At 36.6% G+C, this 25,719-nt stretch overlaps 1 protein-coding gene across 33 annotated transcripts in view; it reads right to left on the bottom strand.

The window, feature by feature from the left end:
- Positions 1-25,719, bottom strand: part of LOC105491024 (pseudopodium enriched atypical kinase 1) — a 305,249-nt gene that overhangs the window by 144,306 nt on the left and 135,224 nt on the right. For 18 of the 33 annotated variants that reach the window (XR_011626306.1, XR_011626305.1, XM_011757117.2 and 15 more), the window contains one exon: positions 20,585-20,666. The exons of 10 other annotated variants lie outside the window; for them this stretch is intronic. The gene's annotated coding sequence lies outside the window, so the exon portion shown is untranslated. Of the gene's footprint in view, positions 1-4,444; positions 9,890-13,356; positions 13,379-13,429; positions 13,521-20,584; positions 20,667-25,719 lie in introns of those variants that run through there. 5 more of the 33 variants (XM_011757110.3, XM_011757109.3, XM_024795807.2 and 2 more) reach the window with 4 other exon arrangements.

The raw sequence follows: 25,719 nt of genomic DNA, 5'->3' as shown, positions 1-25,719 counted from the left end.
AAAAATCAATGCAACCAAAAACTGTTCTTTGAGAGAAAATTAATGAAATTGGTAAACTTGTAGGTAGACTGAACAAGAGAAGAAACAGAAAATCACCAATATTAGGAATAAAAGGAGAGACTATCACTAAAGAATCTACAGACATTAAAAAAAAAAAAAGACTACTATAAATGATTTTATGCCAATACGTTTGACAACTAAGATAAAATGGACAAATTCCTTAAAAGACACAGATTACCAACACTGACTTAAGAGGTAATCTGAAATCTATGAAACAAATACTACAACTATTAAATAATTTTAGCAAGATTGCAGAATAGAAAGTCAATACACAAATATCTATTTTATTTCTATAGCAACAAGCAGAAATTTAAAAAATTCAAGTACCATTTATAATAACATTAAAAAATGAAATATTAAATTTATCAAATAATTAGAATTTGTAAAACCTTCCCACAAAGAAAACTCCGGGCCAGGCGCAGTGGCTCACGCCTGTAATCCCAGCACTTTGGGAGTCCAATGCAGGCAGATCAGCAGGTCAGGAGTTTGAGACCAGCCTGACCAACTTGGTGAAACCCTGTCTCTACTAAAAATACAAAAATTAGCTGGGTGTGGTGGCGCGCACCTGCAATCCCAGATATTCAGGAGGCTGAGGCAGGAGAATCACTTGAACCTGGGAGGCAGAGGTTGCAATGAGCCAGGATTGCGCCAGTGCACTCCAGCCTGGGCGATAGAACGAGACTCCATCTCAAAAAAAAGGAAAAAGAAAGAAAACTCTATCTCCCAAAAGATTTGTTGGTGAATTCTATCAAACATGTAAATGAAAAATACCAATCCCACATAAATTCTTCCAGAGAGTAGAGAAGGAAACACTTCCAAACTGACGTTATAATAAACAGTATTGGATTGATTCTAAAACTAGAAAAAAAATTCAAAAAAGAACCCTAAACCACACATCAATATCCCTCATAAACACAGATACCAAAAAAAAAAAAAATCCTTAGAAATAGCAAATCAAATTCAGCAATATATAAAAAAGAACACAAGGTTGATTTTACATCTCAAACAAATTAATGTAACCATTGTATTAGTCCATTCTTGCATTGCTATAAAGAACTACCTGAGACTGAGTAATATATGAAGAAAAGAGGTTTAATTGACTTGCAGTTCCACATGCTGTACAGGAAGCATGGCTGGGTAGGCCTCAGGAAACTTACAATCACGGCAGAAGATGAAGAGGAAGCAGGCGCATCCTCACATGGCAGAGCAGAAGAGCAAGAGAGAAGGAGGAAGTGCTACACACTTTTAAATAATCAGATCTCGTGAGAACTCACTATCACGAGAACAGCAAGTGGAGAAGTCAGTCCCCATGATCCACTCACCTCCTACCAGGCCACTCCTCCAACAGTGTTGGAGCATTACAGTTTGACAAACTGGAGGATTACAATTTGACATGAGATTTGGGTGGGGACACAGAGTCAAACCATATCAGCCATATTAACAGAATCAAAGAGAAAATCAATATTTTCATTTCAACAAATAAAGATAAAAAAGCATTTAACAAATTTCAATACTCATTCATAACAAAAACTTTGGGAAATGCAGAATAGAAAAGAACTTCATTAATTTTAAAAAGGGCATCTGTAAAATATACACAGCCAACATCATACTTAGTGAAAAACCAAATGATTTTCTCCTAACATCGGGAACCAGGCAAAGATGTTCACTTCTGTTCAACATTACAATGGAGGTCATAACTAGTGTAATGAGACAACAGAAAAATAATGAAAAGCATAAAGATGGGAAAGAAAGAGGTTAAAATGTCTTTATTTGCAGAAGACATGATTATATGCATAGAAAATCCTAAGGAAACCTACAAAAGAAATACCATAACTCTTGAGTGATTTTAGCAAGATCACAAATTAGAAAGTCAACATACAAATATCTGTTCTATTTCTATATCTAACAACAAGTAAAAATGTTAAATACCATTGATAATAGCATTAAAAAACATGAAATACTTGAGTTTAACAAATTATGAATCTAACAAAATATGAGAAATGCTTATAAAATGCTATATTAAAAAAACACTGCTAAGACAAATCAAACAAAACTGAAATAAATGAATATATCAGGTTAACGGATTGGAAGACTCAACATTATTAATGTGGCAATTCTTCCCAAATTAGGTCTACAGATTCAATCTGACACCAATCAAAATCCTAGGTTTTAATCATAGAAACATACAAGCTGGTTCTAAAATATATACGGTATTTGTCTTTCTGTGCCTGGCTTATTTCTCTTAACAGAATGTCCTCCAGTTCCATCTATGTTATTACAAATGAGAGGATTTCATTCTTTTTTATGGTTGAATAATATGCCATTGGGCATATGTAGCACATTTTCTTTATCCATTCATCTACTGATGGAAACTTAACGTTAAGTGAAATGTGCCAGCCACAGAAAGTCAAATATTGCATGTTCTCACTGTTACATGACAGTTTAAAAAACTGATCTCAAGGAAGTAGAGAGGAGAATGATGGTTACCAGATGCTTGGAAGGGTAGTGGAGGGTGGAGGATGGATGGTTGGTTAATGAGTGTAAAAATATAGTTAGAGGCTGGGCGCGGTGGTTCACGCCTGTAATCCCAGCACTTTGGGAGGCCAAGATGGGTGGATCACTTGAGGTCAGGAGTTCAAGACCAGCCTGGCCAACATGATGAAACCCGGTCTCCATTAAAAACAGAAAAATTAGCCAGGCATGGTGGCGCATGCCTGTAATCCCAGCTACTCGGGAGGCTGAGGCAGAGGTTGCAGCGAACCAATATCACGCCACTGCCTAGCCTGGGCAATAGAATGAAACTCCATCTCAAAAAAATTTTTTTAAACTCCAAAATATAGTTAGATAGTAGAAGTAAGATCTAGTGTTTGGTAGCACAAAAGGGAGACTATAGTTAACAATAATTTAATGTATATTTCAACATAACTATAGGAGTAGATTCAGAATGCTACCCACACAAAAAAAATGATAAATGTTTTGAGTTGATGGAGATACCAATTACCCTGATTTGATCATTACACAATGTATGCTCGTATCAAAATATCACATGTACCCCAGAAATATGTACAACTGTTGTGTATGCATAACAATTTTTAAAAATGTATATGAAAACCCAAATGAAAAACTTATTTTGAAAATAAAGAATGAAGTATGAATACTTCTAATAACTGATCTCTAGATTTATAACTAAGCTAGAGCAATTGAGATAGTTTGATCATGGCCTGCAGATAAACATACAAATGGAACATAATAGAGAATACAAAAATAGACCTACAAATATATGCTACATTGATTTTCAACAAAAGTGTCAAGCTAATTCAATATAGGAAGATAATATTTTCAACAAATGGTGTAGAATAGGATATTTACCTGGCATGAAAATGAACTCTCCCTTTACCTCACACCATACATATAAACTCAAAATGCATCATAAACCTAAGAGTGAAACTACAAAACATCAAGAAAAAAGAAAAAGGAAATGATGTTATGACCTTAGGATAAAGAGAAACCATAAAAACACAAAACAGAACTCACCTCATAAACTGTAATTTATAAAAATTAAAAACTTCTGCTGTTTTAAAAACAGAATTAGAAAAATTAAGTGGCCAGTAAGTACATGAAACAATTAAAACCATAAGATACCACTTCATACACATAGAAAAGATAAATGTAGAAAGACTGACAATTTCAAATATTAGCAAGAATGTCGAGCTGTGGTGTCTATGTCAGTAGCTACTATATTGGATGATGCAAATATAGAAAATTTTTTATTGCTGCAGAAAGTTCTATAGGACAACAATGATGTAGAGTATCTGAAATGCTCATAAATTGCTGCTAGGAATGGAAAATTTTATCAACATTTTTAAAAAGTTCGGCAGCTTCTTCCAAAGTTTAAAATAAAATTTAAAAACTTACCAAAGAACCAAATAGTTTCACTCCTAAGTATTCACTCCACAGAGTTGGCATCATCAGAGGCCTAGTAGGAAGCTGAAACTCCCACCCCTGCCCACAACAGGTGCCTCCTACCAAGTGTCACTGGAGGATGATTAGGACCCTGAACTTATTCCTCTACCTGACAGTAATGAGGCAACATCCTTTCCCCCTGCCAGTATACTATCAAAAGAGACCTGCCAAAACAGAAGACTTAAATGAAATGCAAAATCTCATGACATAATGTCCAAAATGTCTAGGTTTTGACTGAAAACCATTTGCCATATCAAGAATCAGGAAAATCATAACTTGAATGAGAAAAGACAATCAATGGATACCAATACCAAGATAACAGACATAAGAATTATCTTACAAGGGAGCAAAAATGGCAGATAGGGGTCAAGACTAACTTCAGCTCCCAGTTGGATGGATACAGTAGCATGTGGAGACTCACATCATGAACTTCTGCTCCAACAACTACCGCAGGAACATACCAGGAAAGCTGAGATAATCCACAGACCCTTTGAAGGAGCTGGATTGCTGCTGTAGGCTCTGTGGGACAGCCAAGGAACTGTGAGTCAGCTAGTTTTCTCAGTGGGGAGGCTTATAGCCTGGGACAAAGTTCTCAGCCCTCCTCACTGGCTGCCTGGAAATCAACTCCGTGTTGTTGGTTGGGGGGCACAGTGGGAGTGGGACCAGCCTTTTGGGTTGTAGGCTGCATGGGAGCTGTATGAGGACTCTGGCTGCAGGCATTTTCTACTTCCCTGGCAACCTGTGTGATGCAGCAGAGGCAGCCATAATCTTCCTGGGAACATAATTGCATTGGCCTGGGAAACACGCCCCCATCCTCTACAGCAGCCACATCAATTCCTGCCCAAGGAGAGTCTGAGCTCAGACACACCTAACCCTGTCCACATCTGATGGTCCTGCTGGTAGCTGAAGACCAAGGATATACCCTCTTGAGAGGTCTATGGCCCCAACCTCCACCTCATCCTCCCTATACTACCACAGTTCATATGTTCTTTAAAGCACCACCTCCTATCTGGAGGCCAACCAACACAAAACCAGCTCGGGTAACAAAAATACAACCAGGAACCCTCACAGTATCCACTTCATGCCCCTGCTACCTCCACCAGATCAGGTGTTGGTATCCATGGCTGAGAGACCTGAAGACAGATCACATCATAAGACTCTGCAGATACTCCCCAGTACCAGTCCAGAGTCTAAGAGCTCTGCTGGATGGCTAGATCCAGAAGAGAAACAACAATCACTTCAGTTCAGCTCTCAGAAATTCCCATCCCTATGGGAAAGGGAAGAGCACCACATGAAGGGAGCAACCTGTGGGACAAAAGAATCTGAACAGCAGCCTTTGAGTCCCAGATCTTCCCTTTGATACAGTCTACTCGAATAAGAAGGAACCAGAAAAACAATTTTGGCAATAGACAAAACAAGGTTCTTTAACACCCCCAAGAGATCACACTAGCTCACCAACAATGGCTCCAAACCAGGAAAAACAATCTCTGAATTGCCAGAAAAAGAATTCAGAAAGTCAATTATTAAGCCAATTGAGTAGGCATCAGAGAAAGGTCAAATCCAAGAAATCAAAAAAAGATACAGGATATGAATGGAAAAATCTCCAGTGTAATAGATAGCATAAATAAAAACTAATCACAACTTCTGGAAATGAAGGGCACACTTAGAGAATTGCAAAATGCACTGGAATGTCTCAGAAATAGAATTGAACAAGTAGAAGAAAGAACTTCAAGCCTGAAGACAAGGCTTTTGAATTAACCCAATCTGATAAAGACAAAGAAGAAAAAAGAATTTTTAAAAAATGAACAAGCCAGGCACAGTGGCTCATGCCTATAATCCCAGCATTCTGGGAGGCCGAGAAGGGCAGATCACTTGATGTCAGGAGTTTGAGACCAGTCTGGCCAACATGGTGAAACCTTGTCTCTACTAAAATATAAAAATTAGCTGGGTGTGGCGGTGTGTGCCTGTAATCCTAGCTATGTGGGAGGTTGAGGTAGGAGAATCACTTGAACCTGGGAGGCGGAGGATGCAGTGAGCCCAGATTGCACCACTGCATTTCAGTCTGGATGACAGAGCAAGACTTCATCTCAAAACAACAACAACAACAACAACAACAACAACAACAACAACAACAACAAAAAAACTTCCAAGAAGTTTGACATTATGTTAAATGATCAAATTTAAGAATAACTGGTGTTTCCGAGGAAGAAGAGAAATCTAAAAGTTTGGAAAACATGTTTGAGAGAATAATTGAAGAAAACTTTCTTGGCCTTGCTAGGGATCTAGACATCCAAATACAAAAAGCTCAAAGAACTCCTGGGAAATTTCATTGCAAAAAGATCACCACCTAGGCACACAGTCATCAGGTTATCTAAAGTCAAGATGAATGAAAGAATCTTAAGGGCTGTGAGGCAAAAGTATCAGGTAACCTATAAAGAAAAACCTATCAGATTAACAGCAGATTTCATAGCAGAAACCCTACAAGCTAGAAGGGACTGGGATCCTATCTTTAGCCTCTTTAAACAAAAATAATTATCAGTCAAGAATTTTGTATGCAACAAAACTAGGCTTCATAAATGAAGAAAATATATGGTATTCTTCAGACAAACAACTGCTGAGAGAATTAGCCACTACCAAGCCAGCACTACAAGCACTGCTAAAAGGAGCTCTAAGTCTTGAAACAAATCCTCCAAATACACCCAAATCGAATATCCTTAAAGCATAAATCTCACAGGACCTATAAAACAACACCACAATGAAAAAAAAAAGGTATTCAGGCAATAAATAGAGCAATGAATAGAATAGTACCTCACATCTCAATACTAACGTTGAAAGTAATGGGCCTAAATGCTCCACTTAAAAGATAGAGAATGGCAGAATGGATAAGAATTCAGTAATTAAGTATCTGCTGTCTTCAAGAGACTCACCTGACACATAAGGACTCACATAAAGTTAAGGTAACGGGGTGGAAAAAGATACTCCATGCAAATGGGCACCAGAAGCAAGCAGGAATAGCTATTCTTATATCAGACAAAACAAACTTTAGAGCAACAGCTGTTAAAAAAGATAAAGAGAGACACTGCATAATGATAAAAGGTCTAATACAACAGGAAAATATCACAATCCTAAATAGATATGCACCTAACACTGGAGCTCCCAATTTATAAAACAATTACTACTAGACCTAAGAAATTAGATAGGCAGCAACAAAATAATAGTGGGAGACTTCAATACTTCACTGACAGCACTAAACAGGTAATCAAGACAAAAAGTCAACAAAGAAACAATGGGCTTAATAGACGTTTACATAACATTCTACCCAACAACTACAGAATACACATTCTATTCATCAACACATGGAACATTCTCCAAGACAGACCATATGACAGGCAACAAACTCTCAACAAATTTAAGAAAATCGAATTATACAAAGCACTTTATTAGATCACAGTGGAATAAAATTGGAAATCAACTTCAAAAGGAACCCTCAAAACCATGCAAATACACGGAAATTAAATAACATGTTCCTGAATGATCACTGAGTCAAAAGTGAAATCAAGATGGAAATTAACAAATTATTTGAACTGAACAATAATAGTGACACAACCTATAAAAACCTCTGGGATATAGCAAAGGCAGTGCTAACAGGAAATTCATAGCATTAAATGCCTACATCGATAAGCCTGAAAGAGCACAAACAAGACAATCTAAGGTCACACCTCAAGGAGCTAGAGAAACAAGAACAAACCAAACCCAAGCCCAACAGAAGAAAATAAGCAACCAAGATCAGAGCAGAACTAAATGAAATTGCAACAAACAAAAAAATACAACAGATAAATGCAATAAAAAGCTGGTTATTTGAAAAGATAAATAAAATTGATAGACCAGTAGTGGGATTAACCAAGAAAGAAGAGAGAAGATCCAAATAAGCTCAATTATAAACAAAATGGGAGATATAACAGCCAATACTACAAAATATCACAGAAATACAAAATATCACTCAAGGCTACTATGAACACCTTTATGTGCATGAACTAGAAAACTAGAGGAGATAGATAAATTCCTGGAAATATACAACCCTCCTAGGTTAAACCAGGAAGAAACAGAAACTCTGAACAGACCAATAACAAGAAATAAGACTGAAATTGTAATTTAAAAGTTACCAACAAAAAAAGTCCAGGACTAGATGGATTCACAGCTGAATTCTATCAGACATTTAAAGAAGAACTGGTTACCAATCCTATTGACACTACTCCAAAAGACACAGAAAGAGGGAATCCTCTTGAAATCATTCTATGAAGCCAGTTTCACTCTAATACCAAAACCAGAAAAGGACATAACCAAAAAAAGAAAACTACAAACCAATATCCCTGATGAACATAGATGCAAAAATCCTTAACAAAATACTAGCTAAACGAATCCAACAGCAGATCAAAAAGATAATCCACCATGATCCAGTGGGTTTCATACCAGGGATGCAGGGATGGTTTAACATCGGCAAGTCAATAAATGTGATACACCACATAAAAGGAATTAAAAACAAAAATCACATGATCATCTCAATAGATGTGGAAAAAGCATTTCACAAAATCCAGCATCCCTTTATGTATGATTAAAACCCTCAGCAAAATTGGTAAAGAAGGAACATACCTTAAGGTAATAAAAACCATCTATGACAAGCTCACAGCTAACACTATAATGAATGGGGAAAAGTTGAAAGCATTCCCCCTGAAAACTGGAATAGGACAGGGATGCCCACTTTCACCACTTCTATTCAACACAGTACTGGAAGTCCTAGTCAGAAAAATTAGACAAGAGAAAGAAATAAAGGGCATCCAAATTGGCAAACAGAAGTCAAACTGTCGCTGTTTGCTGATGACATAATCGTATACCTAGAAAACCCTGAAAGACTCATCCAAAAAGCTCCTGAACTAGTAAATGAATTCAGCAAAGTTTCAGGATACAAAATTAATGTATACAAATCAGTAGCCCTGCTATACATCAATAGCAACCAAGCTGAGAATCAAATCAAGAAATCAATCCTTTTTATAATAGCTGTTAAAAACAAAAACAAAAAACTTAGGAATATACTTCATCAAGAGGTGAAAGTGAAAGACCTCTGCAAGGAAAACTACAAAACACTGCTGAAAGAAATTATAGATGACAAAACAAATAGAAACATATCCCATGTTCATGGATGGGTAGAATCAATATTGTGATAATGACCATACTGCCAAAAGCAATCAACAAATTCAATGCAATTCCCATCAAAATACCACCACCATTCTTCACAGAACTAGAAAAAAACAATCCTAAAATTCACATGGAACCAAAAGAACCCACATAGCCAAAGCAAGACTAAGCAAAAAGAACAAATTTGGAGGCATCACATTACCCAACTTCAAATGATACTCTAAGGCCATAGTCACCAAAACAGCATCGTACTGGAATAGAAACAGGCACACAGACCAATGGAACAGAATAGGGAATCCAGAAATAAAGCGAAATACTTACAGTCAACTGATCTTTGACAAAGCAAACAAAAACATAAAGTAGGAAAAGGAAACTATCTGCAGCAACCTAGATGGAATTGGAGACCATTATTCCAAGTGAAGTAACTCAGGAATGGAAAACCAAACATAGAATGTTCTCACTCATAAGTGGAGGCTAAGCTATGAGCACGCAAAGACATAAGAATGATACGATGAACTTTGAGGACTTGGAGGAAGAGCAAGAGGGAGATGAGGGATAAAAGACTACGTATTGGGTACAGCGTGTACTTCTAGGGTGATGGGTGCACCGGGAGACGGAGGTTGCAGTGAACTGAGATTGCAGTGCAGCCTGGGCGACAGAGTGAGACTCTGTCTCAAATAAATAAGTAAATAAATAAAATTTAAAAATAAAAAAATAAAAAGGAAAAGAAAAAAATGTATTTTTTAAAGAAAGAAAAAGAATTATCTCACAAGGATTTTAAGGCAGCCACCATTAAAATGCTTCAATGGGCAATTACCAACATACTGGAAACAAATGAAAAGAACAGAAAGCCTGAGTAAAAAAAGTCTCAGCAGAGAAAAATAGAATGTAAATAATGAAATTACAAAACCAAAATTACAATAACTGAAATCAATGTCAGTGGATGGGTTCAATAGCAGAATGGATGTGACAGAAGAAGGAATCAGTATACTAAAAAATAAAACAATAGAAATTTGCCATTCTGAACAATAGGAAGAAAACAAACCAAAAAATAACAAACAGAACTCTGGTGACTCGTGAAACTATAATAAAAGACTAACATTCCTGTCATCAGAGTCTCAAAAGGAGAGGAAAAAAGGACAGAACTGAAAAATAATTTGAAAAAATATGACTGAAAAGTTCTCAAAAGACATAAACCTACAGATTCAAGAAGCCAAGTAAACCCCAGTGTAAACCCCAAATCAATCCATGCCAAAACACATCAAAGTCAAACTTCTGAAAACTGAAGACATAGAAAAAATCTTGAAAGCAGCATCAGAAAAATAACATTTTCCCTAGAGGGGAAAAACAGTTTAACGACAGTAAATTTCTCATTAAAAACCATGGAAGCCAGAAGGAACTGGCACGATTTATCTTTCAGGTGCTAGGAGAAAAGACTTGTTAACTCAGAGTTCTTTATCCAGCAAAAATATCCTACAGCAATGAAGAAAAAAATAAAAATATTTATAGAGAAAGGGTAATTTCTCACTAGCATACCTGCTTTAAAAGAATAAAGAAAATTCTCTAAGCAGAAAGGAAATGAAAAAAGATCTCAAATAATCCAGGAATCGTGGATAACGAGGAAGGAAGGATGACAGAAGGATGAAAAATATGTATAAATACAACAGATTCCTGTTCCACTTGAGTTTTTCAAATTATGTTTGATTGCTGAAGCAAAAATTATAATGCTGTATGATATGGTTCAAAATGTATATAAAGAAAATGAAACCATTAATACACATAAAATATATATATAAACATGCACATAATATACACATATACATATATTAGAAACATTTAAAAATGTTAAGATAATTAAATGGGGGAGAATAAAGGGAGCAAAAGTTTCTATACTTTACTGGAAGTGATAAAATGTAGCATCACCAAGTAGCACTGTAGTACAGCCAACTATGATTTGTTACATACAAAATGTAGTATCTAGAGTGATGAAAAAAAGCCATACAAAGAGATATACTTTAAAACACTGAATGCTAAAAAGTATTCAAGTAACCTGCAGGAAAGCCAGAAAACAAACAAACAAAGTGTGACACATCCATACTGTGGAAAACTAACTATATTGGCAATAAATAGGAATGATTCTTGACATCTCAACTTAGATGGATCTCAAGGGCATTATGCTGAGTAAAAAAAAGCCAATCTCAAAGGTTTTATACTATATGATTCTATTTATATAACATTCTCAAAATGACAAAATTATAGAGATGGTTACCAAGGGTGAGGAATGGTGGAAGGGAGTGGGTGTGCGTGAGACTATACAGAGGCAGCAAAGAGACATCATTGGGTTAAGGAATTCTGTATCTTGGTTGCAGTGTTGGTTACATGAATCTACACATGTGATAAAATACCAAAGAACGATATACTACTTGCTTTACAGCAATGTCAATGTACTGGTTTTAATATTGTTCTATAGCTACATAAGATGGAACTAACAGGGGAAACTCGGTGAATGGTACAGTAAACATGGTACTTCTCTGTACTATGTTTTCAACTTTCTGTGAATTTATAATTTTTCAAAATAAAAAGTTTAAAAAGTGAATTAATTTTGTGAACTATTTAAGAGCTCACTAATAGGATCACCATATCTGTAAGTAAATATTTTTGTTCTAATAGAAAAAAATTATAGCAACTTTATTCATAATAGATAAAACCTGAAAATAAGAAACTAATCTGAAAAGGCAACATATTGTATGATTCCAATTATATGACATTCTGAAAAAGTTAAAACCATGGAGAGAGTAAAAGGTTCAGTGGGTTGTCAGGGGCCAGAGAAGGAAAAGGGATGAACAGGCAGAATGCAGAGGATTTTCAGGGCAGTGAAAATACTCTATATGATACTAGAATGGTAGACAGCTGTCATTACGCATTTATCCAAACCCATAGAATGTACAACACCAAGAGTGAACACTAATATAAACTATGGACTTGCGGTGATTATGATGTCTTAATGAAGGTTCATCAATTGTAGCAAATGTACCATTCTGGTGGGGATGTTGATAATAGGGAATGCTATACACTTGTGGGGACGAGGGTGTGTGGGATATCTCTATACCTTTTTCTCAGTTTTGATGTTGAACCTAAAATTGCTCTAAAAAAATGAAGTCTTTTGAAGAAACATTGGAAACGAAATGTTCATGAACAGGTGATTAAGTATATTGTGATACAGTCATACAATGGAATACTATTCAGCAATTAAAATAATGAACTACTAATACACACAACATATGAATTTCAAAAAATTAAGCTGAGAGAAAAGCTAGATTCAAAAAGAGTATATAATAATTCAATTTATAGGAGCAGTGTGAAGAAGCAGCAGCAAGAACGATCCCCAGACTGACCAAAGCCCACACAATGCACCTATGTCCTGCCAGCATCACCACCACCATGCCAAAGAGAAAGGCTGAAGGGGATGCTAAAGGAGATAAAGTCAAGGTGAGGGACAAACCCCAGAGAAGATCTGCGAGGTTGTTTGCTAAACCTGCTCCTCCAAAGCCAGAGACCGATCCTAAAAAGGCCCCTGCAAAGAATGGAGAGAAGGTACCCAAAGGAAAAACGGGAAAAGCTGACACTGGCAAGGAGAATAAGCCTGCAGAATATAGAGATGCCAAAATAGACCAGGCACAGAAAGGTGAGGGTGCTGGAGATGCCAAATGAAGCATGTGCATTTCTGATAACTGTGTACTTCTGGTGACTATACAGTTTGAAATACTATTTTTTATCAAGTTTTATAAAAATGCAGAATTTTGTGGGTTTTTTTTTTTTTTGAGACGGAGTCTCACTCTATCATCCAGGCTGGAGTGCAATGGTGCGATTTCTGCTCACGGCAACCTCTGCCTCCTGGGTTCAAGCCATTCTCTAGCCTCAGCCTCCTGAGTAGCTGGGATTACAGACTCATGCCACCACACCCGGCTAATTTTTGTATTTTTAGTAGAGATGGGTTTCACCATGTTGATCAAGCTGGTCTTGAACTGACCTCAAGTGATCCGGCTGCCTTGGCCTCCCAAGGTGCGTGTGTGTGTGTGTGTGTGTGTGTGTGTGTGTGTGTGTTTTCAAAGCTATGTTGTTAGTACACAGAACACTTACTGTTGTTTTTGGGGGAAGGGGTATATGTCACTAATAAAATGTCTCCAAAGCTGGATTGATGTGGGGAAAATACCTTTCCCTTCTAGTTTTGAGAGACTTCCTCTTGGATCTCAGGAGGAGGGACTCCCTGACTTAGACACACATGGCCTCCTTGGCACAAAAGCCTGTGGGATGGAAAAACAAATTTGTTTTTACGTTCTTTTCTCCCTTTCCACCTTTCAGCATAGACTTAACTTCCTTAAACCCAGACATCTGCTGGGATCTGACCCCCAATCATTGGTTACCAGTGTTTCAGACAATCTGGATGTTCCAGTGATACCACTGAGATGGAGCCCCTCAAAAGAGCAGTGGTTCCATTTCTAGACTGGATCTTCAGATAAATTCTGCCATTTCATTTCACTGCCTGAGTCAGGATTGGCTTGTGAAAAGTTGTTAAACAATATTTAAATGTGAAATGTCAACCTCACTCTAAACTTTCCCTGTTCACAGCATCACATGAAGACTTCATGGGGTTTATAGTGGCTTTCTGATTTTTGGTAGTCCATTCAAGAAGGGAGTTTGAAAGTTGTTGTATGTATACTGTTAATGATTCTCTGCCCATGTCCTGCCTGAAATACCATGATTATTTATGTTAAGTATCTTTAATAAAGCTGGATACAGTTTGGCTAGGAAATAAAATTCCATTTATACAATATTCTGGAATAGGTAAAACTATAATGATGAAGTAGAGATGGATCAGTAATTGTTAGATGTAGGGACAGATTTTGACTAAAAAGGGACAGCCAGAAGTTTTCTAGGGTGATGGGACTGTTTGTTTCCTGTTTGTAGTGGTAGTTTATATGGATCCATACATGTGTTAAAGCTCACAGAACTTATTTAAAAAGTCAGTCTTGGGCCAGGCATGGTGGCTCATGCCTGTAATCCCAGCACTTTGGGAGGCTGAGGCAGGCAGATCACTTGAGGTCAGGAGTTCGAGACCAGCCTGGCCAACATGGTGAAATCCTGGTCTCTAGTAAATACACAAAAATTAGCTGGGCATGGAGGCAGGCACCTATAATCCCAGCTACTCAGGAGGCTGAGGCACAAGAATCGCTTGAAAATGGGAGGCGGAGGCTGCAGTGAGCTGAGATCATGCCACTGTACTCCAGCCTGGGCGACAGAGTGAGACTTCATCTCAAAAAAAAAGGGTTAGCTTTACTGTATATAAATTTTAAAAACTAACAACAAAATAAAATAATTTCCCATCACAACTTTTCAAATTCTATCTTAAATTATTTAATAGATATGTAAAGTATATTCTAATCTTAGTTCTGTTGCCACCTATATAACACTTGAGGAGGTAGCTTCACACCCTTAGTTTCACTTTGCAAAATGAAAGGGGATAATCAAATGATTTCTGAAGCCTTTTCTTATTCTAAAACCTGTTCCTATTCCATATTTCTGTTAAATTTTTATTATTTTAGAATTAGCAAGGAACACAAAATATTTTAATGCACTCAAGTGGACTCTATAAACTTCTTTCACACAGTGTGGGCTGGCTTGCAATATTCTTGTTATTGGTTTTATGTGATCTTTTATGGGCTCTAAACATTTGACCTTACTTAGTAGCTTTGTGTAGATGATCACTAGATAGCACTCTCATCTCTGGAATAATCAGGTTTCTGACTATAAGAGCTGTACAAGATTTCTATTTCCTGGCTGGGCATGGTGGCTCATACCTGTAATCCCAGCACTTTAGGAGGCTGAGGCAGGTGGATCACTTGAGGTCAGGAGTTTCAAGAGCAGCCTGGCCAACATGGTGAAACCCTGTCTCTACTAAAAATACAAAAATTAGCCAGGTGGGGTGGCATCTATAATCCCAGGAGGCTGAGGTTAGAGAATCGTTTGAACCCAGGAAGCGAAGGTTGCAGTGAGCCAAGATTTGCCATTGCACTCCAGCCTGGGCAACAGAGCGAGACTCCATCTCAAAAAAAAAAAAAAAAATTACATTTCCTTTATCATATCAGACTTTGTCTATAGTTTGCTGTAAAAAGAGTATGTGAAATGCTATTTCTGCCAGCCAAATGATGCCTATTGTTATTAATTTTTATAAGACATGATATTCATATTGCTGGAGAAAAGAAAGTCATTTTTACTGACTTCATTCATATAATAAAAAACATTTTTTTTAACCTTACATAGAAAATCTGGAGTCCCCAAATCTTTTGCAAAGATCTTCATTTCTCCTATAGAAGAGCTGCAGACTGGCAACATACTATACTACCAAATCTTATATTAAAATGTTCTGTTTATATACAAGTATAAGCAAAGCTATTGAGGAAGTTCATACAATTCAAGAATCAAATTTAATAACTTCATAGAAAACCCTCATTGCAATTAGCAACTTTTCAATTTTTTTGGAGATGGGTTTTCATAAAAGAAATAAAAAGACCCAAGAGCAAATTATTATCTCTTTCAACAATACTCTCAATTTTGTACAGCAGAATAATTTTTGAATATTTATGAAAATCATCCAAATTTCTCACATTGGGAATTAAGAAAACTAAAGGTGGCATATATATGTTAATGAAATATTCAATAACTATTTGAATATTTATACTTACTTGGTACTATTTTTCTCTGATAAATTCAAATAACTGGGCAACTCAAGGTGGACTGATCTTACAAATGCAGGCCAACAGATTCTGTAATTCTCCTTTATTACCTATACTTCTATTTCTTAAAACTCTGAATCAACCCATTTAATTCTCTCAAATACAACACAAAGAAATAAAACAAAGCCCTGAGCTACATTTAATCATTTAATTGTTAAGTAGCAATACACTTGCAAAAGAAAAAACCAATCAATATTTCCAAATAATTCTATCACCATGCTAAACTTTAAAATAACTTGGTCAAGAAAGAAGCTATAAATCAAATTTATTTCCTGGGTGTTTAGATCACAAACCCAAATATACACATACATACATATACACATAAATCAACAGCTCCATATTTCCCTTATTGCCATCCTGAGGTTTACTGAATATGACATCGAAGAGTTCCTCAAATTTCCATACATCTAAGAACTTATCTCATTTTTAGAAAATATCCTGGCACAGAAAGCAGACTACATAGAAATAAATCTACATTAAAACTAATCAATAGCTAGGAAAAACAATTTAATGCTAACGAATTTGTCAACAAGACTTGTTAAAAAAAAAAGTTACTGTTTCAGCAATTTCTTCATTGGAATAGTTTAAAAAGTTAAAAGGCTTTGGGTATTAAAACCATGCCTTCTGAATCACAAGGCCATACACGTGTAAAAAGGGAATGTTTTAATACGAATGGGACACCAGCCTGGAAGCCTGGCTTGCTTGCAGTTGACTCTAGATCAGGAATTCTTTAAGCCTAAAGCCAAACAAGAGAAACTCACAGATCACAGGAAAAAGCCCAGTCATCTTGAAAAATTCTAAACCCTCAGTTAAATGTCGTAACCTTTTTATGAACACTAAATCACAATGGGCCAATGAGAAACTAACAGTAGTCCTTAAAACTGACTATAGTCTGGGTTAGCAAGACACAATCGTATTACAATAGGTACAATTTAATGAAACTGTGTTAGGAATTTGAAGTTTCCAGGAAACTAGCTCCTTAGTTATCTCAAAACAAAAATCAAAAAATTAATTACTATGAAGGGGCCTCTTCATCTTTTCCTTTAAAGCACCATTAAAAAGTGGCTGTAAAAAAAACCTTTACACATGTTTTGAACTCAGACATAGAGTTGAGAATTAAAAACTAGCTCTATTCAAGTCTGCATCAAATATCATTTTGAATTCCATGGATCTGTGATGGCGTGAGAATGAGTACGCAATAAGAGGTGGAGCTCTGTAGAGCAGGGCATAAGGAAAGAACATCAGCAGCTGGGCAAGAGAATATTATAATGGACTCTTAAGAAAAACAGACTTCAGAAAGGACATAATACATTTTTCTTCTCTAAAATAAGTCAAATCTCATAATGTTGCTTTCAAATTTTGTTGTATATCAACTCCATCCTTTGCTGTTTTCCTTATTTGATTAGAACCATCTGGGAGATCCTCCTTTCTTTTATTAGTTCTACAGAATACATGCAGTTAATCATCTTTAAAAAAAAACATTTTAATATAGAACAACAACTAGAGATTGTATTAATGATCAAATTTTCATATCTGCAGAGAAAGCACCATCATACCACGTAATCTAGAAAGTCAGTTCCTTTTAAAGGAGAGACAATTTGGGAAAAAAATTGTATAAGAAAAACTGCTCATGCCTACATACTAGTTTTAAAATTATTTTCTTTCCAATTAAAAAAATACTAAAAAGTTACAAAAAAGTTGTAGCTCTACAACTACAAAGTGGAAATAAAAAAGAAAACTCACTTCAATAAAGGCAATGAAATAATCAAATAATTTTACATAAATCTTAGCTTCCCAGGCTTATTTATTTGTTTTCAAAGTATCTTTTCAAATTAACTGTTTGAAATTTTCCTTAGCTCACCTACAATTTATGAATACTTTATTATAAAGTATGATTTCTCCTTGCATTATTTAGTCAGGATAAAGTATGTTATTGATAAACACAAGGATATTAAAAGTCAATTATGCTTATTCTTAAGCCAGGAATAAATGAAAACCAAAATTAAATCAACTCATAGACCTTATTACTTGCCACTTCCTTTCCTCTTTGTTACTGCTATTTACATAGCTGTAGTCATTACTACTTTCATGTTAGAAAATGTTTTGTTTCTTCTGCTTGGATTTTTTCATAAATCACTGAATTCTCACTTTCTCACAAAATAGTACTTCATTGAAGGATGTAATTAGTCTCACTAAAGCAAGAAAACATGATAAACTCGGTTGAGAGTCACAGAGTCACTTCATCTAGCCCAGCTATATGACTAATTCAATCTGGTCTTGTATACAATGAAGAGAATAGTATTTAACCCACAGAGTATGGTGATGAGGCTCACATGAGATTAACGTATGTAAAAGAACAAAGAGCTTTGAAATGTTTACAGTGCCATACAAACGTGAAGGTCTCAGTCTCTTCATCTGTCACCTGGGAGGAATTAATGAAGTGATCTCTAAAGACTTATCTCTCAACCAAAAATTCTTAGCTATTCACATGTAAAAAAATTCACATTTTAAAAATCTACTGATAGGATAATTGTATCATTGTAAGGGACTTAGGGAACAATGAAGTCAATCTTCTCATCTTACAAAACATATGAAAACAGGTTAAGATACTTGTAGAGCACATGAGTCACCAGGAAAGCTGGGAATTGAAAGAACCCAGATCTGAGCCCCACCTCAAAGTCCTTTCTATCATATGTTGCTGTTCACTATTCTGTGAATTTAAAATCTCTCTTCACCACAGGATCATGTAACCTAAATTACTTTTTCAAACTGATTACAATGAAAAGCTTGTTAAGATGTAAGTATTATTTTGGTAAGGTGATTTAACTGCTAATAGTTGAATTAAGATGTTTACAAATGACACTAATAGCAACAGAGCTCAGACTAAATTGTCCAGCTATTTGTTTGGTTTGTGTAATATTAAATTTTAAGTTGGCTGGGTGCAGTGGCTCAAGCCTGTAATCCCAGTACTTTGGGAGGCCGAGGCGGGCGGATCATGAGGTCAGGAGATTAAGACCATCCTGGCTAACACAGTGAAACCCCGTCTTCTCTACTAAAATACAAAAAAAAATTGACCAGGCGTGGGGGCACACACCTGTAGACCCAGCTACTCGGGAGGCTGAGGCAGGAGAATTACTTGAACCCAGAAGGCGGAGGTTGCAGTGAGCTAAGATTGTGCCACTGCACTCCAGCCTGGGCGACAGAGAGACTCCATGTCAAAAAATAAAAAATAATAATAATAAACAAAAAAAAGATTAAGTCAATAGACATGGTGTAAACCTTATCTAACCTTTCCCAATACACGGTTTTGAATCTGCTTTTGGTACTTACTAGCTATGTGATCTCGGGCAATTTGCTTATTTCTTTGTTTTAAAGATGAGGGATAACACCAAGTATGTCACCTGGCTGTTGTTAATTAAATAAGTTAGTTCATGTTAAGTCCTTACAATAGTGTCTAGCACATAGTAAGTGCTTACAAATGTTAGTTCCCGTCTCTAATCTTCTAAACTTCTGAAGAACAGAGAATACGCTCCCCCTTTTTACTTCATCAGAAAGTAAATGAAATAAATTCCTTAAATGAAAGTAAATTCCTTAAATGAAATACATATGATCTCCACCTTCTACTTCAGTAATCAGCTAGTTGCACAACAACTAAACCTAAATAAAATAGGGAACATTGTGACATAATGGAAGGCAAATACGGTTTGGAGTCAACAGATATCAGTCTGAATCCCACCTTATCTCTTTAAGAGCTTCTGACCTCAAGCAACTTACCAAACCTCACAGAACTTTCCATGTTAAAATGAGATTGCTATCTAGCTTTTTATAATTTTGTCTTTCATATTCATAGTTAAGTTGCAAATAGTTTGATATCCCCTATGTCATTTTTTTTTAATTGCATCTATTTGATTCTTCTCTCTTTTCTTCTTTATTAGTCTGGCTAGCAGTCTATTTTGTTGATCTTTTCAAAAAAACAGCTCCTGGAGTCATTGATTTTTTGAAGGGTTTTTTGTGTCTCTACCTCCTTCAGCTCTGCTCTGATCTTAGTTATTTCTTGTCTTCTGCTAGCTTTTGAATTTGTTTGCTCTTGCTTCTCTAGTTCTTTTAATTTTGATGTTAGGGTGTTGATTTTAGATCTTTCCTGCTTTCTCTTGTGGGCATCTATACACTGCTTTAAATGTGTCCCCGAGATTCTGGTATGTTGTATCTTTGTTCTCAAAGAACATTTGGTTTCAAAGAACATCTTTCTTTCTGCCTTCATTTCGCTATTTACCCAGTAGTCATTCAGGAGCAGGTTGTTCAGCTTCCATGTAGTTATACGGTTTTGAGTGAGTTTCTTAATCCTGAGTTCTAATTTGATTGCACTGTGGTCTGAGAGACTGTTATGATTTCTGTTCTTTTGCATTAGTTGCAAATAGTTTGAAAAGGGCATGTCTTACTCATCTTTGTCTCCTCCATACTATTATGACAAGGTTTGAAATTATTAGATTTTTGCTGGAATAAGACAGGCGATTAATAAAAGAGATTCAAGACCAGAATAAATATGTTACATTATGGAAAGAAAAAGTACAAACCTGGTTTAATTGGCTCCAACTCTGGGCATTATGTCATTGCTTCCTTTTCTCTCCTTACAAATGGATCTCAAGTATTATTTTCCTTTTAGAACATGCAAAGTGGGGAAGATATCTTAATAAAGGGCATTTGAATCACTCTTTAAAACTAAGCATTCTTTAATTCACCATAAGGCAGAATCAAACTCTTACTTATTCTATTTGATGAACTTGTTTTTAAGCTATAAAATAACTAGGAGGCGTTTTAATTGGTTAATATAACAGAAACATTATAGGCTTAAGTAGCCAAAAAGTAAACATATATTATAGTGCATTAAAATAAATTTGTTCCTTACTTCAAAAAATTACTTTCAAAGAATAGCAATACCTCTGTTAAAGACAACTTCACTATTCAGGGGTTGCATGAAACAGTGTAGTTTATTATAATACATTACACAAAAATACTTCCGGTTCCTATAGTTCTTAACCTTTTGGGTGGAAGGTGAGTGGTGAGTTATATAAAACTTTGATAATCCAAAAGAAGCTATAAATTGCATCCTCATAAAAATGTATATATATGCATCATATCTTGCATATAATTTCAGCTGAGTCATGAAACCCAGTCATGTACCCTGTGGATCTCTAAAACCTGTTGGTAGACACTGTTCTTGAGTTTTAAAAAATGAACAGACTTAAGAAAAATGAAGAAATAGTGACCCAGAGAGATGAAAAAGATTAAATAAGGCCACACTGTACTCAGGAAGAGGAGGATGTTCAACTATCATATTAATCCACATAAGACTGACCATGCAAAATTTAGTGCAAATCAGTGCCTTCGGGTCAGAGTAACTCTCACAACAAAACCAGAATAGGAGACTTCATGGTGCCTAGTACATAGCAGCTCATGAAATGATATGAATTAAAAAATATTTGTTAAGTAATGAAAATGGATAAAATATAAAAACACAATTTCCAAGTAAATGAAATGTTTTCCAGCTGAACAAAATAAGTGGCAAACTTAAACATTTATTATCTACTACATAACATTATATAATATCCTACTATTCAAGAATGCTTAAAGAGTTTTCCAAAAAGGATAAAGTTGTCCTCCTTTTAAAAGTAATTAGGCAAAGACATAGAGTTTTTCCTTCCTAGTTTCCTTTTTGTGTTCCTCTTTTTCCCATTCCTCCTAGGGTTCAGGGTTTTGTCTACTTCACACTCTACTCACATTTTCGGTATTCCTCCCAGGACTGGGAGGAACTCAAATGAATACCCTGAATCCTGACCTTTCACCTGAGCCTCAGACTCCTACATCCAGTTGTTTGTTGGATGTTTCTAACTGAAGATACTATAGGCAAAAACTCAGTATATCCCAAACTGAGCTGTTCATCTTTTCCTAAAATCTGTTCCTTTTTAAAGTCCCTGTCACAGCAGAACCACAGCCCCTTAACTTCTTAAGCCAAAAGTCTGGCAATCATCTCACACTTCACCAGTCATCTTCAATTCTTACTGATTTCTACTTTAAACACTTTCCAAGTCTATTTCCTCAATTCCATCCCTATTAATAGTATCCAAATCCAAGTTATCTTTCAATATGACCAAATCAGTAACCTAACTCATCTCCCCATCTCTACTTTTATCCTACCTCAAATTTGTTTACATACTTCTGCCAACATGATTGATTTAAAATAAAATTTTGCCACATCAAGCACTATCATATATCAAACCCTCATTATGTCAAACTCTTCAAAGCAACCCAACACTAACAGAATAAAGTCCCTTATTCAACGAATAAATGTCCAAGTGTGACATATAAAGTCCTCAATGACCAGGCTCATACCTATCTCTTCAGCTTTATTTCCTATCTCCCACTTTACTGCACCACAGCCATACTGAACTATTTGTCAATCCCATGTATTCTCACGCTGTTCTCTTTGCCAGTATATCTTTACCTACCTCCCACACATGGGAAATTCTTATTCAGGTACAAGATCACTTTCTCTGGAAACCCTGACCACAGCATACTTCTCTACACCACCAAGCTCACACATCATTGCAATAAGCACTCAGGAGATATTTAACTGAATATTAACGAAACTAAGCAAACTAATGACAAACAGCATATAATTTACATACATAAAACCAGTGAGAAGGGAAACTAAATGGATTTTAGTAAGTCTCCTTGGAGAAAATGTCTTAACCTGGCAGATCCAAGGAGTAACTGTTCAGATTGTTGAAGAGAAGAAATAAAAGTATTTGAATGAAGCCGGGCGCGGTGGCTCACGCTTATAATCTCAGCACTTTGGGAGGCCGAGGCGGGCAGATCATGAGTCAGGAGATCGAGACTACGGTGAAACCTTCTCCCTACTAAAAATACAAAAAAGTAGCCGGGCGCGGTTAATCCCAGCACTTTGGAAGGCCGAGGCGGGTGGATCACGAGGTCAGGAGATCGAGACCCTCCTGGCTAACACAGTGAAACCCCGTCTCTACTAAAAATACAAAAAATTAGCTGGGAGTGGTGCCAGGCACCTGTAGTCCCAGCTACTCGGGAGGCTGAGACAGGAGAATGACGTGAACCTGGGAGGCGGAGCTTGCAGTGAGCCTAGATCCATCTCAAAAAAAAAAAAAAAAAAAAAAAAGAGGCTTACATACTACAATCAATAATTCACCAAAGACCCTCAAGTATTTTTTTCTGAAACCATATGGCAAAGGTGACATTTAGGTACTATCCTGTACTTCCATTAGAGATACATTAGAGAAATATTTTCATCTTTTAGTCACTTCCCTGCATCCTTATAGATTTAAGAAGGTATTCCCACTGAATTAGCACTTACCAAAGAACTTTACACAAAACTCTCAAATTATAACACATCTCTATATTGCATAATAGTTTACTGAAATTGGAATAAGGTAACATATGACTCTCTTTCAATTAGATCAAGGGCTGATTAATCTTACAAAACAGTCTTTAATACTAGAACATTAGGTTGCTCCAAGTAAGCAGGGAAAGTGAAAATATAGTATGCTTGATGTTAAATTCACAGAGGATTTCAACTGCAAATACTTTGCTTTCTAAATGCAACATAATTAAAAAGCATCAATCCTTAAATACACGACCAGATACAGTGCCTCATGCCTGTAATCCCAGCACTTTGGGAGGTCAAGGCTGGTGGATCACCTGTGGTCAGGAGTTCCAGTCCAGCCTGGCCAACGTGGTGAAATCCCATCTCTACTAAAAATACAAAAATTAGTGGGGCATGGGGGCAGGAGCCTGGAATCCCAGCTACTCAGGAGGCTGAGGCAGAGAGAATTGCTTGAACCCAGGAGGCGAAGGTTACAGTGAGCCGAGATTGTGCACTCCAGCCTGGGTGAGAGAGTCAGACTCTGTCTCAAAAAAAAAAAAAAAGAAAAGAAATCAAAACACTTAAAATAATACACTAGTCATAGTGCGGAAGAATAAATCTATGAATTATTTCCATGTGAAGAGTGAATATTAAGGTCATCTACCAAAAATAAGGAGAAAAAGATGCTGTTATAATTACTTCTTTTTTTTTTTTTTTTTTGAGACAGAGTCTCATTCTGTTGCCCAGGCTAAAGGGCAGTTGCATGATTCAGCTCATTGCAACCTCTGCCTCCCAGGCTCAAGCAATTTTCCTGCCTCAGCTTCCCCAGTAGCTGGGATTACAGGAGCCTGGCATCACACCCAGCTAATTTTGTTTTGAGATGGAGTCTCTCTCTGTCGCCCAGGCTGCAGTGCAGTCCACAATCTTGGCTCACTACAGCCTCCATTTCCTAGGTTCAAGCAATTCTCCCAGCTTAGCCTCCAGAGTAGCTGGGATTACAGGTGCCCAGCACCATGCCCAGCTAATTTTTGTATTTTCAGTAGAGATGGGGTTTCATCATGTTGACTGGTCTCAAACTCCTGACCTCAAGTGATCCACCTGTCTTGGCCTCCCAAAGTGCTTGGATTACAGGCATGAACCACTGTGCCTGGCTAATTTTATATTTGTAGTAGAGGCAGGGTTTCACCATGTTGGCCAGGCTGGTCTCAAATTCCTGACCTCAAGTGATATACCCGCTTCAGCCTCCCAAAGTGCTGGGATTACAGGCATAAGCCTCCTTCTCCTTCTCTTCTCCTTCTCCTTTTGCTTTTGCTTTTTTTCACTCAGTTGCCCAGACTGGCAGACTGGAGTGCAGTGGCGTGATCATGGATGACTGCAGCCTCCACCTCCCAGGCTCAAGCAATCCTCCCACCTCAGCCTCTCTGGTAGCTGGGATTACAGGTGCATACTGCCATGCCTGACTAATTCTTTTCTTTCCTTTTTTTTTTTTTGTAGAGATGGGGTGTTGCCTTGTTACCCAGGCTGGATAACTACTCTTGATGACATAAAATCTACTGTTTGCAGTAAAGACAGAAAGCATTCACCCTAATACCTTAGTTAGAAGCCTACAGAATCAGTCAGAAGAAGATCAAGTCAGAAACATAAGCAGCACAAATAAATCAGCCACCCCAAACTGAAGAATCTCTAAATGTAGGTCTATATTATTTTTATTTTAAGCATTTAACTATATAGCCATATAAGACAATAACAAAGGCATATTTTCTATACCAAGGAAGATGATGATTAGGAAACAGACATATGTTAACAAGCACAGAATCACTTTGAAGTATAACAGTCAATGCATGGGGTTGTATGTTGGCTTGTCCTTGACTTTGTAAATGCCAATTCCCTGCTTTCAGATTTGCAGACAATAAAATGTGAGATACAAAGCTGAATGTTAATTTTCAACATAACACTGATATGTCAGAAAGTATGGGTAATTCTCATTCTCACATAATACCTGTCATTTTAAAACACCCCTACTGATATGAATCAACATTTGTGAATGAAAGGTTAAAAAATGCTTTTGAGCTGTCATATTCAAGCAAATTGACAGATATGAATGCACACACACACTAGTCTTCGATTATGAACTCTCCTCACACATAAACACTATTATAAAATAAATTTCTTTAAGAGAAAAGGGACTGATAATGTTGCAAGCTTGCTAAAGAGAGTAACATCAACCATAAAAGAAACTGGCGGTCCACCAATATGATGCTGACAACCACATTATGCTCAAGTGTGCTATAGGTGATCATTTAAATGCTGTCAGTC

Source organism: Macaca nemestrina, chromosome 7 (genome assembly GCF_043159975.1).
Source record: "Macaca nemestrina isolate mMacNem1 chromosome 7, mMacNem.hap1, whole genome shotgun sequence".
NCBI classification, from domain to species: domain Eukaryota; kingdom Metazoa; phylum Chordata; class Mammalia; order Primates; family Cercopithecidae; genus Macaca; species Macaca nemestrina.
The sequence above is the reverse complement of the archived record's forward strand: the minus strand, read 5'-3'. Positions and strand labels throughout refer to the sequence as shown.